The sequence below is a fragment of the Euphorbia lathyris genome, chromosome 4, assembly GCF_963576675.1.
Source record: "Euphorbia lathyris chromosome 4, ddEupLath1.1, whole genome shotgun sequence".
Classification (NCBI taxonomy): Eukaryota; Viridiplantae; Streptophyta; class Magnoliopsida; order Malpighiales; family Euphorbiaceae; genus Euphorbia; species Euphorbia lathyris.
This window is the reverse complement of record NC_088913.1, coordinates 36,597,647-36,610,069: the sequence shown is the minus strand read 5'-3', so window position 1 is coordinate 36,610,069 and position 12,423 is coordinate 36,597,647. Positions and strand designations below refer to the sequence as shown.

General features: G+C 37.4%; 1 pseudogene; it reads left to right on the top strand.

The window, feature by feature from the left end:
• Positions 1-129: 129 nt before the first annotated feature.
• LOC136227135 (mitogen-activated protein kinase kinase kinase 17-like) lies at positions 130-798 on the top strand (annotated as a pseudogene).
• The last annotated feature ends 11,625 nt before the right edge of the window (positions 799-12,423 follow it).

The following is a 12,423-nucleotide window of genomic DNA, read 5'->3' as shown; positions in this document are numbered from 1 at the left end:
AGACCTAAATTCTTAATGGTAAAAAGAGCATGAAGATGCTGTTTAACATCATTACTAGCATTTTCAGAATTACCCGTGATAAGGACATCAACATAGACAATAAGAACAAGAAATATATACATTGTCGTAATGATCAAAGGCTGCTTGGATGAAAGCAAAAGAAAGTATTTGAGAGGTTTTAGTATTTTCCTGGAATACATGCCTGCAGGCAGTTTAGCAGATTTGCTATAGAAATTCGGCGGGGCTTTAGACGAAGAAATTATCCGATTATATACAAGGGATATTCTTTATGGTTTGAAGTATATTCATCAACAAAAGATTGTGCACTCTGATCTCAAAGGCAACAATGTGCTTCTCTGCTCGAGTGTTAGTATAAAATTGGGGGATTTTGGCTGTGCTAAGAGGATAAATCTGATGAAAACCCGCAAAAATGTTTCAGGTTTTCACAGGACATTGAGGGACTTGGTTGTGGATGGCTACAAGTGTTGAGAAAAGAATGGTTAGATTTTGTCAGATATATGGTCATTAGGATGCACGGTTATTAAAATGGCTACAAGCAGGAGTCCTTGTTTCGGTCAGGTTTCGAATCCAATGGCTACGGTGTTAAAGATGGCTTGCAGCGACGAGCAGCCTCGTTTTCCAGCTCACTTTTCAGAAGAGGACTTGGATTTCATGCCCAAATGCTTGGAAAGGAATCCTGAAAGGAGATGGACAGCAGAACAACTGCTTGACCATCCATTTATTTCAGGGGAATCACGGACAAAAGTCACTCGTCCCTTGAAGATTGGAAGATTGTAGATAAGAGGCAGTAGGTTGTAGCGACCGTTAGTCCGAAAGTTGGATTACTGTTCAATCTCATCTAAGCAATTAGTCCAGACCTTTTTCTCATTGCTGTTACATTATTATTATCATCATCATGATGTTGTATCTTTTAATTACATGAAGCAAAGTAAGTACTGAACACCTAAGCAATTCTGAATGCAAGTTATCACAAACTTGTGTACATGATAAAACAAGAAAACATATAACTGAAGCTAGAGAGAAATGTAGGGTGTCGGTTTTTGATAAGTAACATGATTTATGGAGAAAACTCGACTAACACGACGACATGATTGACACATATATCACTTTTCTTGCATTTATATCATATAGAAATCACATGAAATATATGGGTAACATAACACGATTTTGACAGGAAAATCCGAATCTGGAACTTGTTGTCTAGGTCTCTACAAGTTTGTTTGTCCTTATAACCATACATGAAATGGAGCAAAAAAATGAGCTGAATCATGTTAATCCAACTAGGTCGGTCCGGTTTTGACAACATTGTTTATCCCTATTTAACCAATACCGGTTCAAATGGTTCATGGTTAACCGGCAAGTTCAAGTATTCCTCAGCCAGTTTTCAGAGAGGAATGAAAATCATACATAAAATGGCACGAAAAAGTAACCATTTGTGATTGAACTAGGTTGATCCGACCAAGTCGGTGGTTCTAACAACATTGTTTATCCCTGTTTATCTTACTAATATGAGTATATTGACATTTGTGTTGAGATTAGTAGAATATTTGGGAGTAACACATTCTGCAGAGTAAAATTAAATTGGACATTATATTATGTACAAATGGTTTACTGAATTGCATAAAACAAACAAAAGGTAACTTTGAGATGTAATTAAATCAGGATTCTTAAGCAAGATGTTAATTTCAATAGTTTATACAAAAGGTTCATTGGAAGTAATTCAAGTAATTTTAACAATAATCATCATCCAAAAGTAAAAGCTTACACTGAGGCACAAAGGAAAAGGAAACTAGAAAAACTTCCAAATGGATCAGTTAGATCATAGCACCTCAATAATGACATTTTGAGAACACTTTGGCACACTTAACAATTTTTGAGAGAATGTTAAAGTTCTTCCATGATCTTTCAATTTGATGACCACTTTTTCCAACACCCTACCTTTCTTTACTAGAAATTCAACAAAGTTCAACATAAGCCTGCTTTTTTCACCTCTATTAGATATGCCAATTATATGAATAATCTTTAGATGCGATTCCAGACAATCAAAAACAGCATCATTTGAATTCCAGTAGCTTTCCCCATAATCATTCACCATATAGCTGGAGATGAAAGTAGTTAGAACAAAGATAAAACTAGTGAAATGTTACATCTTTCTAATCCATAATGTACCGTTCACAATAATAGTTGAAATAATTAGAATTTACACAGTTTCAGAGATTACCTGATTATAGAGAGGCTCATCAAAAACTAATTTCTCAAGCACATGTGAAATACGAAGAATACATGCAACTCCAGAAAAGTGGTCATTCCTATCAGGAGAATTCACTGTCAAACTTTTGATGTTCCACACTTGAAAAAATGGACTACCCATAGCTTCTAAATTTGAGAGAATCTGCAAACATAATGTGCAAACGGAAATCAAGAGAAAAAATTGCAATAACTCATGAAATGAATTTTTTTCTTTAAGTGTTACCTGGATAAAACCACTCCCAATTCTTAGCTCTCTAACATGTTGAAGCTGATGCAGGAGGTCTTTAATCAAACTTTTTCGAAATTCATAACCATCGAAAAACCAAAAATCAAGAGTAACACAAAGCGAAGTTGACAAATTCAGTAAATTAGCAGTTTCAAAATTGAAACAACTATAAAACTCGAGTATCTCAAGATTTGGGCATGATATTTCAATATCCAAAACGTCAAGAAATGTCAAAACCAATCTTTTCAAAAGATTTCCAAGCAATAAAAAGATAATTAGACTGGAATGAACTGTTTTTAATTTCTAAAGATTGGAGGGAGGGACTGCCAGATAAAATATCTTTCATTGATTGGTCCATCAAGTTGCAACGATTCATATTCAATGTGGTAAGACATCCCCAATTTACATTTCCAATAGGCATGAAAGTACAATTAGCAGTTGTTAGTTTAACCAGTGAATCATTGTTGAAAAGGAATTTCGGCAACATATAACAATCTTGTGTGGATGAACTCAAATTTAAGTCCTCCACATGTTTTCTCGTTGCGAACAGGAGTTTCTCATCTAAATAAGGATCCTCCTTATCCTCATAACGATGAGGATATAAGAGATGAAATTTCTTGATCTTGGAGCAGTCATGGAGAATTAAGGTATATTGTCGACGAATTGAAGGAAATTTTCATATGTGAAAATCCATTGATTTCAGGGGTTAGGCATTAATTTGAGTCTCTTGGAGTTCTGTGATGATAACAATGATTTAATGGTTGCAACAAAAACTGTGTTGTCTAATTCTGCACGGGTAAATTACACCCATGACCCTGAACTTTACCCATTTTCACATTATGGCCACCGAACTTCATTTTTTTCCGATATGGCCACTTAACTTTACACTTTTTAACACCGATAGCCACTTAACGCCTCAAAACGACCATTGACGGCTAAAAATAAAAAATCTAAAGCGTTAATTATATTCTAAGGAACTTTAATTCTTGAAAGTTTTCGTTTTGAGGTCATTTAGGTGTTGTTTGGTTAGGAGAGAGAAAGTAAATTTTTAGAGAGAGAAAACTCCAAAAAATATGATTTTCGAAAATAAAAAATATCGTTTCATGGTAAATGTCGTTCTGAACAACTTTAATTCTTGAATATTTTCATTTTGAGGTCGTTAACGATCATTTTGAGAAGTTAGTTAAAATTGAGTGGCCACCAATGTTAACAAGTGTAAAGTTCAGTGGCCATGCCGGAAAGAAATGAAGTTCAGTGGCCATAATGTGAAAATGGGTAAAGTTCGATGGCCATGGGTGTAATTTACCCGAACCGGAACTTGAGTCCATTGATTCCGCCACCGTTTGGAAAAAACACCAATCCGAATAGCTTGTTTGGTTGATGGCAAAAAAGAGAGGATATGGTGAATAATAGCATCGGGCAAATCACTGATTCTGTCTTCTTTCTCACATTTGCTTTCCATTTCTTCACCCCCAACTTAGTAAGTAAGGCTAGGCTGCTGCTGAAGAAGATGGAAGTGGCACTATATACAGTAAAACTTCTATAAATTAATAATGTTGGGACCATGAAATTTTATTAATTTATAGAGTTATTAATTAATCGATAAATTAATAATTATTAATTTATAGAGTGATTTTAAATTTTTTAAAAATAAATTTTAAATTACTAATTTAAATACACTTTTTGTCTAAAATCAATGAACAAATTAAATTAAATGTGCATTATATAAGTTAATTGAACTTGGAAGTTCATTGTATTTATGTTAAAAATATTCAATGTATCATAGTGAATGAATTACTATATAAATTTATATGGAGTGTTTTTTCAAATCATACCAAAAACGAGGATGAAGCTAAGAATAATCCGGTACTTTTGAAACCAGTCAAAGGAAATGAAACATTTATAGCATTATTCACTCTTTACAATTTTTTTGTTACAATTAGACAAGGATACACCAGAACTTTTGAATGCACTGAGAATAGTTAGAGATGAAATTCAACTAGATTTAAATTTCAAGAAAAAATAAAATACTATAGATTCATATTTTGCTAATTATCCTAAGTATGTATATCTATATATATTTCGCATATGTATTTAAGAAATTATTAATTTATAGAGGTAATAATACAATGTATTTATAAAGGGTTGTTCTGGAAAAGTATTATCTTATTAATTTATTAAAATTGATCATTTTTTGAACTGGCCCAAGTCGGGACTAGAAGAAATTATTATTTTAAAGAGTTTATTAATTTATCGATTATTAATTTACAGAGGTTTTACTGTATATCATCTCTTTCGAGTCCTCCCTCATATGTGTGAATCTTTTTTTCTTTTTTCTTTTTTTGTGCCAAGGATGTGAGTTTTGTGCCAAGGATGTGATGATAACAATGATTTAATGGGTTGCAACAAAAACTGTGTGGTCTAATTCTGCATCAGTAAATTACACCCATGGCTCTGAACTTTATCCATTTTCATATTATGGCCACCGAACTTCATTTCTTTCCGGTATGGCCACTTAACTTTACACTTTTTAACACCGGTAGCCACTTAGCGCCTCAAAACGACCATCGACTGCTAAAAATAAAAAATCTAAATCATTAATGATATTCTAAGAAACTTTAATTCTTGAAAGTTTTCGTTTTGAGGTTATTTAGGTGTTGTTTGGTTAGGAGGGAGAAATTGAATTTTTAGAGAGAGAAAACTCCAAAAAATATGATTTTCGAATATAAAAAATATGGTTTTATGGTAAATGTCGTTCTGAACAACTTTAGTTTTTGAATATTTTTATTTTGAGGCCGTTAACGATCATTAACGGCCCTTCTAATTAAAATTGAGTGGCCACCGATATTAAAAAGTGTAAAGTTTATTAGAGAATATATTTAGTAGATAACTTTGTATCACACAATTAGTTCTTCATATCTAGGCCTGTATCTAGATTAGTCATTGAACTCAACACAAACTGTAATATTGTATAAATAGACAATTTACCATCAATAACAATTACGGAAGAATCCAATTTGTTACATGGTATCAGAGCTAACCTAATTTCTCTCCAACCCTAACTCTATCTTCTTCGGCCTTACCCGACCATCACTTCCGCCGCGGCGGCTGCCATTGCCGCCGCCACCCGAAACTCCGTCTACCTCCCTTCTCTTCACCGATAATTTCATAACCGATCCTTCCCCTATATCCTAAATAACGATCGACTCCATCAAATAGCCACCATGATGAACACATCCAACAACTCCAACAATTCTTCTACTGGACCCAATAACACAAACACTGTCAATTCTCATACCAACAATACCGAAACCACAATTACAAACCATCCTTCCCTTACCGTATCCAACATCTCTACATTCATCAAAATCACCCTTGACATAGAAAAAGGTCATTATCCCGACTGGTCCACTCTCTTCAAACTACACGCCAAAGCTTTCCAAGTCCTTGATCACATTATCCCTCCTCCCATTCCTACCGCCCTCGCCCAATCCAACCCCGATCTCTGGTCCCGTATCGATGCTGTGGTCCTGCAATGGATATACAGTACTATTTCAATTGACCTCCTACACACAATCATTGAATCTGATTCCACTGCAGCTTCAGCCTGGACTCAACTATAAGACATTTTTTCTGACAACAAGCATTCTCGGGCCTTATTCCTTCAACAGGAGTTCTCCAAAATCAAACTCGACAACTTCTCTGACATCTCCTCATAATGCCAAAACCTCAAGTCCCTATCTGATCAACTGTCAAGTGTAGACTGTCCTGTGACAAATGATCAAATGGTCCTCCAACTTATTTCTGGACTGTCTGATGCTTATGACATTGTGGGTACTCAAATCAGACACTGTGATCCTCTTCCCTCATTTCAGAAAGCCCGCTCCATGCTCATTCTGGAGGAAACGGCTCGTACCTAGAAGACCGCCCCACCACAGGACACTGTCGCCCTCACGGCCGCCACCACCGACCCTGCCCAGACACAATCCCCACCTGGCCGATCCGCTATCCCTCGTCATAGTCATTACAACCGCGGCGGCAGGCAGGGAGGTCGCCATCACTACCGCGGTAGACACAGCTATCGCGGCAATCCGCGTCATCCCGGGTCCTCTAATCGCGGCGGCTACTCAGCCATGGGGCTATTCCATGCCTTGGGGTCCGCAACAGCCATGGGCAGCGCCTCCTTGCCCATACCCGTCCAATAATTGGGCAAATCAGGGCCGCCAACCGCAGCAACCGGCTTGTTGGGTCCTCGTCCAAACACACATCAGGCTCACTTAAACATGATCAGTCCCTCATATGCCCCAACTGACATTGCAGAGGCAATGCACACCATGTCTATTGCACCACCATCGGACCAATGGCACATGGACACCGGAGCCACCTCGCATATGATGGCTCACCAAGGTACACTCACTTCTTATTTTTATTCAAGCCTCAATGAACGCATTATTGTTGGTAATGGTCACTGTATGCCTGTTTGTGGATCTGGCACTTCTTGGTTAAACACTGAAACCCAACCCTTGAGACTAAATAATGTATTGCATGCTCCTACTCTTATCAAAAACCTAATTTCTGTTCGTCAATTTACTAAAGATAATCGTGTCTCTGTTGAATTTGACACTTTGGGTTTTTCTGTGAAGAATTTACAGACGGGTACCAATATCATGAGATGTAACAGTAGCGGGGATCTTTATCCAGTCGCGTCTAGCTCTCTTCCATCATCGTCATCCGCTTCTGTGTTTACTGCTTTGTCTTTTGATGTCTGGCATAGTCGTTTAGGACATCCAGGGCTTCCTGTTTTGAATACCCTGTTGAATAAAAATTTGTTGTCCTGTAATAAAGTTCCAAATGTTTCTGTGTGTTCTTCTTGCATTAATGGAAAACAAGTCAAATTACCATTTCAGTCCTCCTATAATTCTGCATGTATGCCATTTGATTTAATTCACAGTGATATATAGACATCTCCAATTTTAAGCTCAAGTGGTCACCGTTATTATGTCTTGTTTCTTGATAACTACACAAATTTTCTGTGGACATTTCCCCTAGCTCATAAATCACAAGTCTTTAACGTGTTTCTTGCGTTTCGTTCATTAATTCGCGTCCAATTCGAACGCGACATTAAAGTATTTCAATGTGACAATGGGGGCGAATTCAATAACAATTCATTTCATCAATTTTCTCACACTCATGGAATGCAATTTCGATTCTCCTGCCCATACACCTCTTCTCAAAATGGCAAATCTAAGCGAACAATTCGCACAGTGAATAACATAATTTGCACTGTTATGAATCATGCATCAGTCCCGTTTAAATTTTGGCATCATGCTCTTGAATTAGCAACGTACCTGTTAAACATCTATCCACACAAAATTCTAGGATATCACTCCCCAACTAAAATCTTGTATCAAACAGACCCAACCTATGTCCATTTACGAATTTTTGGCTGTCTGTGTTTTCCTTTAATCCATTCTGTGTCACGTCATAAGCTAGAGGCTCGTTCACATCCTTGTGTATTCCTCGGTTACCCATCCAATCATCGCGGGTATAAATGTCTAGACACATCCAATAATAAAATTATAATCTCGAGACATGTCGTGTTTGACGAATCCAAGTTTCCATTCTCGTCAAACAACCCGTCGTCGAAATTGAATTCCGGGACTGCTGCGGAAGTCGATGGCGGCTTGTTTCCTACTAGTCGCCTAGACCAATCGCCCGTGCAATCCCCGTCCTTTCTCCCGTCTGTCCCCTCCGTCTCCTCCATCCTCTACATTAGTCCCGTTGCGTCGGTCTCCAGCGTCTGCGTTGTCGTCAGCGTCCCCTAAATTCCCGTATCCCATGTCTGTCTCGTCATCCAGCTCCAAATCGAGTTCTCATTCGCGTCAACCTGTGCCTTGCACGGTATCATCCCTGCCATCCCCTGTCCCATTACTCAGCAATGACACTTCTCCTATCCAATCCCCAACTGAACCATCAGATCAGCCTTCACATCCCACATTACACAATATGGTCACACGAGCTCAACATGGCATACGAAAACCACTTCGTATGCTGAATCTCTCAGTCTCTACACAGCCAATCATCTCCCCCATACCAAAGACACCAATCCTTGCACTAAGTGATCCAAACTGGACACAGGCTATGACTGATGAGTTTGAGGCTTTAATTCAAAATAAGACGTGGGTACTCGTACCCCGTCCTCAAAATGCTAATGTTATTCGTAGTTGGTGGATTTTCAGGCACAAAACACATGCAGATGGATCCTTTGAGCGCTACAAAGCCAGATTAGTTGGAAATGGTTCAGGTCAGTTGGTTGGCGTGGATTGTGGTGAAACATTCAGCCCAGTGGTTAAACCGGCAACAATTAGAGCTGTCCTCAGTATCGCTCTCTCCAGAAATTGGAATATTCGGCAATTAGATGTCAAAAATACCTTCTTACATGGAGATCTCAATGAAACTGTGTACATGCACCAGCCTTTGGGCTTCCGAGATACTCAATTTCCTGATCATATTTGTCTGCTCCGCAAATCACTTTACGGTCTTAAGCAGGCTCCTCGAGCCTGGTATCAGCGGTTTGCCAACTTTGTACTCAAGGTGGGATTTACCAACAGTATCTCCGATAACTCACTATTTGTCTGCAGACACGATACAGATACAGCTTACATCCTCTTGTACGTCGATGACATCGTCCTAGTCACCTCGTCAGACAGGCTACAGACATCTATTTTATCTCAATTGAATTCTGAATTTGCAATGAAAGATTTGGGTCCGTTACATTACTTCTTGGGTATTTCAGTGACTCGCTCTCCTGGCTCAATTTTTCTATCCCAAAAGAAGTATGCATAAAAAATTATTGAGAAAGTCGGCCTTGGCTCCTGTAACGCAGCAAACAGTCCTGTCGACACCAAACAAAAGCTTAGCGCTTCATCCGACTCCGCGTACCACGACCCCACCGAATACAAGAAACTTGCCGGAGCTCTTCAATATCTCACTCTCACAAGACCAGATATATCTTATGCAGTACAACAGATTTGCTTGTTTATGCACAATCCAAAAACATCACACATGGCTGCCCTTAAGCATATTCTACGGTATGTGCACGGTACTCTTGATCTTGGTCTCAATCTGTTAGCATCATCACCCACTCAATTGACTTCTTACACTGATGCTGATTGGGCTGGCTGCCCGGACACGCGCCGCTCCACTTCCGGCTACTGTGTCTTTCTCGGAGACAGTCTCATCTCTTGGTCCGCCAAAAGACAGCCTACGCTGTCCAGATCCAGCGCTGAAGCTGAATACCGTGGTGTTGCAAATGTTGTTTCTGAAACATGCTGGATCCGCAACCTTCTTCTTAAACTCGGTTGTCCAATTGCAAAATCCACCTTGGTTTATTGTGACAACGTCAGCGCTGTTTATCTCAGTGGCAATCCTGTTCAACACCATCGCACCAAACATGTTGAGATGGATATTCACTTTGTTCGGGAAAAAGTGGCAAAGGGTGAAGTCCGTGTTCTACACGTTCCATCTCGTTATCAGATTGCCGACATTTTCACCAAAGGTCTACCATCACCTCTGTTCGAAGACTTCAGATCTAGTCTCAATGTTCGACCTCCGAACCCTTCGACTACGGGGGTGTATTAGAGAATATATTTAGTAGATAACTTTGTATCACACAGTTAGTTCCTCATATCTAGGCCTGTATCTAAATTAGTCATTGAACTCAACACAAACTGTAATATTGTATAAATAGACAATTTACCATCAATAACAATTACGGAAGAATCCAATTTGTTACAAAGTTTAGTGACCATACCGAAAAGAAATGAAGTTGAGTGGCCATAATATAAAAATGGATAAAATTCAGTGGCCATAGGTGTAATTTACCCAATTCTGCATCCATATACACAGAGTTGAAGTTGATTAGTCTCAAATCAAGTTTGACTACCAATTTAAGTATGTTATTCGGACATTTGAGATCAAAGAATAAAGCCCCCCTAGCATCAATTTTGTTCAAGATGAGTATTAATTTGGCCATTTTACTTGACATTTAGTGCCAAATAAGTCCCAATTTCACCTGTATCGGAATTAAGAAATAACGATACTCATTCCATTCCTTTATATAAATTATCCTAGTGTATTTTATATAAATTAAAAAATTAATTAATATAGAGGTAAATTAATGAATTAATATTGGTTAACTAAACAATATTTTTTTGAAAAATAATTTGTCTCTCATGTTATTATTGGAGAAAAAACATTGAAATATTAAAAAACACATATACCAATATAAAAAAAATTAATATTTAAACAAAAAACGAAACTAAAAGTTTTTAGAATCCTAGAATAACTTATATTTAGAGAAAAAACTAATTTGTTAGAATGATCTATATCAACGAATGATTGTATTAAAAGAATAATTATATTTCATATAATTTTCAGAAATACATGCTGTTTATAAAAAAAGAAAAAAAGAAATACATTCTATTAAGGGATAAAGCTCATCTGCCCCCTTCAACTATACCATCAAAATCAATTAGGTCCTCATTCTCCTAAAATCAGCAAATTAATCCCTATCTTTCCCAAAAGCCACCAATTGGATACCTGGACTAAACGGCAGTGCTAATTCCGTCAAATTCACCGGAGCTAAATCCAGGCCACTTTTTTCTTTAATCAAGAAAGAAAAAATTTATTTAGTTAGTGATAATTAAATCAAGCAGAGGTAAAGTTGAATTTATCTACCAAGAAGCAAAGAGCTAAATCCAAGCTTAGAACTAGCCAAATCAAACAGGATTAGATTGTTATCCTTCAATCACAATTGGAGTTCTGAGAGTCAATCCACCATTAACGACCCCAATTGAAGTTCTGAATTGTTTGATCGTTGATCTTGATTCTTGATTGAGGTTATTTTGATAAAATACTCAATCGACGACTAACCTTTGCTAAAAACTCCGGCAATATTGAATGGGTTTATGAAAAGAAGTGTATAGGAAGGAATTTGTGCAGACCATCGCTGAAGAATTTTTTGTGGAGACTAAACCGCGACGGTGAATGAGAAGGAGTGAAGCTCTATTCCGCCCAAGTCCATCCTTGCCTACAATGTCATTTAGCTCGGGTGAATTTGACAGAATAAGGATTTTCTGTTTAATTCAGGTATCCAATTGGTGGTTTTTGTAGAGAATAGGGAGTGATTTACTGATTTTAAGAGAATATGGGCCTATATAGAGAGACTCTCCTCCTCTCTAACTTTCTTCTCATTTTTTCTTTTTTCTTCTCAGATCCCGTCCTTACCGCTATCCACCGTCACTTTCTCCATTGTAGCTCTCTAAACAAATCTAGTTAGAGGAGGAAGAAGGAAGCTTGTCTTCCTTCTTCCTCCTCCAATTTATGTTTTAATCTTTGTTTTCGTTTTAAATTACTTTTTCTTGTTCGTTTGAAATCTATATTTCTTCTTGAACTTCGTCAGATCTACAACTGTTCGCTATACTTCTTTCTTTTAGTCTTTTCTCGGTCTTAGCAAGAGCGGAAAAGCTTCATCTTGTCCGTAGATCTATAGATCTGCGTGGTTGCAAAAACAGAAATGACTCAGATCCGAGCATTCAGAGGAGCCTAAATGATGAAGCATGGATTACAGAGGTTTTTCAACGGGACTTGACTTACGAGAAGAATATGATTTCTATGTTTGTTGTATTTTTACCTTTTATGTTTATTATTACTCTTTGTAGTCATTTTTCTTCCCTTTGTGGAGCTTATACTGGCTATAGCCTGTATGAGTTTATTTTCGTGCTGTATTTTATATCAATGAAATGAGATATGACATTAAAAAAAAAAAAAAAAATATGGGCCTAATTGATTTTTAATGTATAGTTTAGGGGTCCATATGGGCTTTATGCCTTCGATTAAATAATTGTTTAGTTTTTCCATAGTAT